Source organism: Bubalus bubalis, chromosome 8 (genome assembly GCF_019923935.1).
Source record: "Bubalus bubalis isolate 160015118507 breed Murrah chromosome 8, NDDB_SH_1, whole genome shotgun sequence".
In the NCBI taxonomy this organism is placed as follows: domain Eukaryota; kingdom Metazoa; phylum Chordata; class Mammalia; order Artiodactyla; family Bovidae; genus Bubalus; species Bubalus bubalis.
In genome coordinates, this window is record NC_059164.1 from 112,439,345 (window position 1) to 112,444,447 (window position 5,103).

Consider the following 5,103-nt stretch of genomic DNA (forward strand, 5'->3'; position numbering starts at 1 on the left):
GTTACTGAAAACTCCTTTGCATTTATTTCTCTCTTCGTCTCCCTTTCTCTTTCTCTCCACCCCCATCCCATTCCCTGAGGCTTATGCATCCATGCTCAGTCATGTCCAACTCTTTATGACCCCACGGACTGTAGCCCACTGTGGACAGGCTCCTCTGTCCATGGGATTTTTCCAGGCAAGAATACCGGAGTGGGTTGCCATTTCTTCCTGCAAGGGATCTTCCCAACCCAGAGAATGAAACCAAGTCTCCTGTGTCTCCTGCATTGGCAGATGGATTCTTTACCACTGAGCCAACTGGGAGTCTCCTCCCCAAGGCTTAGGAACTCAAATAATAATGGCTTAAACACATTAAGGGTTTATTGTGTGTCTTATGTCAGGAAATCCAGGAGTAAGCAGTTTGGGGCCAGTGTAGCACTGACATTCCAGTGTCTTTCTGCCTTTCTGCCCCTAGTCATTGGCATGGGTGTCTCCATACTTAAGGTTGCTTCTTGGTTCCTACTCACAGCTAGGCAGATTATGTTGAGAGCTATCTAGTGTGGGTGATAAATGAGAACTATGAAATCTCCCAGTTAGGTGTAAGGTCAGATGTTTTCAATACTAACCATGTTTTGAGGACATGATCTATATCATCTGCTTTTTTAAAATTTCAAAATATTAGGTTATCTCAAGATTAACCCATTTATAAGAGCATGGATTGTCATCATTAATACTTTTGTACTCTGTATAACTCTTAATAAATTCTGGAAGGTGTGTGTAAATATATTCAGTTGAGTGAAATAATAAAGAAGAAATTTATTATGAATTCATGTCCTCCTCATGATCCCTATTTTTCTGACTTGGGGGAAGATCATGCTTCCATATAGAGGAAATGAAGATGTTTAGATTACTTGACTCTGATGAAGTTTTTGTATCTTTGATGCATGAAGACCTTTAAACTGGGTGACAGTCACTTTACTAGCCTCTGCCAACTCAAGAATCTTCTACTCTGAGCATTTCACAACAGCGAGGACAAACAAAAGTAACTGGTATTAGAGGCAGGTATATAGAAGCCATTCTGTGCCTCTTGCCACAGCTTCCCTTTGGCTTAAATGTGGGAACAAATCCCAAGGTGCTACCCGTGATTGAGCAGGTGACATCAGGGACCTGCATGAGGTGAGTATTGTGTGGGCTGAGCAACATGATGTACATTGCCAGAGGAGAAGAAAAAGAGGCAGGAAGAATATTTGAAGACTTAATGGCTGCAAGCTTCCAAAATTTGATGAAAAACATTAATCTACACTTTTAAGAAACTCAATGAACTTCATGTAGGATAAATTCAAAGAGACTCATATCCACTATAAATTACAAAAGACAAAGAAAGAATCTTGAAGGCAGAAAGAAAGAAGTGACATTGAATTCAAGGAATCCTCAACAAGATTAACAGCTAATTTCTCATCAGAAACCATAGAAGCCAGTGGTCCTTAGGATGGCACATTCAAAGTACTGAAAGAAAAGTCTGTAAACCCCACAGGATTTATCCAGCAAAACTGTTCTTCAAAAATTAATATTTAAAATATCCTCAGATAGAAGTGGAAAGAATTTATTGACTTCAGAACTACCCTACAAGATAAGATCCTGAGGAAAAAGAACAAAGCTGGAAGTATCATGTTCCCTGACTTCAGATTATACTACAAAGCTTTAGTAACCAAAACAGTATGGTACTGGCACGAAAAAAGATACACGAAAATGAACTCAAAATGGATTAAGTCTCTAAATGTAGGACTGGAAACCATAAAAATTCTAGAAGAAAACATAGTTGTTATAACACTCTTTGACATGTCTTGAAGTGAAGTGAAGTGAGTGAAGTGTTAGCTGTTTAGTCATGTCTGACTCTTTGTGACCCCATGGACTGTAGCCCACCAGGCTCCTCTGTACATGGAATTCTCCAGGCAAGAATACTGGAGTGGGTAGCCATTCCTTCTCCAGGGGTTCTTCCTCACCTGAACCTGGGTCTCTTGCATTGCAGGCAGATTCTTTACCATCTAAGCCACCATTTACCATCTAAGCCACCAGAGAAGCCCAGCCCTAAATGTAGGGCTGGAAACCATAAAAATTCTAGAAGAAAACATAGTTAGAACACTCTGACATGTCTTAGTAATATCGTTTTGGATCTGTCTCCTCAGACAAGGGTAACAGATGCAAAAATAAACAAATAGGACCTAATTAAGTTTAAAAGCTTTTGCACAGCTAAGAAACAATCATCAAAACAAAAAGGCCACTTACTAAATGGGAAAAGATATTTGTAAATGATGTGCTTGATAAGGGGTTATTACCCAAAAAATATAAAGAACTCATACAACTTAATATGAAAAAAACACAACCAAACCATCTGATTAAAAAATGGGTTGAATTCTTATTGACAGGAATATGTGGAAATTAAACAGCACATTCCTCAATAACCAATGGGCCAAAGAGGAAATCACAAGGAAATTTAGAAAATATTTTGAGATGAATGAAAATGAAGACATATCAAAACTTATGAGATGCAGTTAACACAAGGATGCTTAGAGGGAAATATAAAGCTGTAAATGCCTTTATTAAAAAATTAATAATATAATCTTCCACCTTAAGAAATCAGAGAAAGAAGAGTCACTAAACATAAAGCAAGTTGAAGAAAGAAAACAATAAAGCTCAGAGTAGAAATAAATGAAACAGGCAATAGAAAAGCAATAAACAAAATGAATGAAACTACAACTTGGTCCTTTGGAAAAAAAATCAACAAAAATTTTGTGGCTAGTCTGACTAAGAAATAGAAGGCTAAAATTACTAAAATTAGAAATGAAAGAGAATATAGTGCTATTGACCTTACAGAAATAAAAAGGATATAAGCAAAAACAAAGACAACTGTACACTGACATATTAGATACCTTGGGTGAAATGGACAAATTCCTAGAAAGACACAAGCTACTGAATGTGACTCAAATTGAAATAAAATCTGAACATATCTATAACCTGCACATAAGAGATTAAATTAGCAATTAAAATAACTACCCCCAAAGGAAAGCCAGATAGTTTCATCGATGAATTCCACTAAACATTTAAAGGGAGAATTAACACCAATACTTTTTTCCAGTAGTCATGTATGGATGTGAGAGTTGACTATAAAGAAAGCTGAGTGCCTAAGAATTGATGCTTTTGAACTGTGGTATTGGAGAAGACTCTTGAGAGTCCCTTGGACTGCAAGAAGATTCAACCAGTCAATCCAAAAGGAAATCAATTCTGAATATTCATTGGAAGGACTGATGCTGAAGCTGAAACTCCAATACTTTGGCCACCTGATGCAAAGAACTGACTCATTGGAAAAGACTCTGATGCTGGGTAAGATTGATGGTGGGAGGAGAAGGGAATGACAGAGGACGAGATGGTTGGATGGCATCACCGACTCAATGGACATGAGTTCAAGCAAGCTTTGGGAGCTGGTGATGGACAGGGAGGCCTGGAGTGCTGCAGTCCATGGGGTCGCAAAGAGTCAGACATGAGTGAGTGACTGAAATGAACTGACTGAACACTAATACTTCTCAAACAAAAAGTAAGAGAGGAGAAAGTACTTCACAACTTTTGTATGAGCTCAGTATTATCCAGACAAAGATATTACAAGAAAAGGAAACTACAGACTTATGAATATAAACATAAAACCCTCAACAAAATACTAATAGAGTACAGCAACTTATAAGAGCAAGTATATTCCTGGATTTACCCCAGGAAAGCCAGATTGATTCAATATATGAATGTCAGTCAATGTGTTCCACCATATCAGTAGAATGAAGGGCAAAAATCAAATGATCATCTCAATAGATACAGAAATAAGTTTGACAAAATCCAAGACCCATTTAATGATAAAAACACTCTATAAACTAGGAAGAAATAGAGTCATGATATCCTTTCACTTATTATCCTTGTATGCTTCTCAACTGTTTTACAAATTCTAGACTCCTTGGTATTTTAAGCAAAGCTCTTCATGATGGGGCATCCATTCAGATCTCCACTATTCTTAGTCCTGCAGTCATACCCGAGGCTCCTGCCCCTCTGCCTGCATTGCTTCCTACAACAGCTCTCACACTTCTCCCAGTTCCCCCACCTTCCCAGACATACACACACATGCTGTGGATGACTACGACCCCAGTTCATCATGGAATATTCATTTTAAATCTCACTTTTTTTTTTTTTTTTTTTTTTTTAGGTTCTTGCCATGTGTTACATGAGATCTTAGTTCCTCAGCCAGGGGTTGAACCTGTGCTCCCTGCAGTGGAAGCCTGGAGTCTTAACTCCTGGACAACCAGGGAAGTCCCTTAAATCTCATATTCTAAGGGAAAGATTTCTGACTCACCCAAGACTGACTGAAGTGCCTCTATTTGATTCTATCATGTTTATTGCACACCCAGATCAGGCTTGCTATGCATATTTCTTGTCTGTCTCCCCAAGTATATTGTAAAATCCTTGGTGACAGAAGACTCCATTTTGAATTATATCCTGATATTTAATATGTCCAAGACCCTCAATTTATGATTTGTCACTCAGATGTCACTTGAGATCCCCTACTCCTTGATGAATTGGTGAAATTTGGTCCAGGCTGAAATTACCACAAATGTAAGAGTTCAAAGTCCTTCCCACAATTTCTAAGTTCTTTTTACTTCTTCAGCTTTTTCTGTTTCCTCATTCCTATGAAATTATGCACTGTTTCTATTTCAGCCTATGACTCTAACACAGAGTTTTCACTGATTTTTTAAAAACCAGCATTCACATACATTTATTCATATTCAGCCTTTTCTTTCTTTTTTCAGTTTTAGACAATTTACCAGAGACTCTGTAGAGTACAAAACTCAGCACACAGGATTCCTCTCCCTTTTTTGTCACTCACTTTTCTTTGCTCTCCTCTCTTAAAAACAAACAAACCAACAAACAAAAAAAACAAATAAAGAGACTTCCTTGATGGTCCAGTGGTTAGGAAGCCTCCTTCCAATGCAGGGGATGCAGTTTCGATCCTTGGTCAGGGAACAAAGATCCCATGTATCGTGAGGCAATTAAGCCCATGAGCCACAGCAAAGATCCTGTGTGCCACAGCTA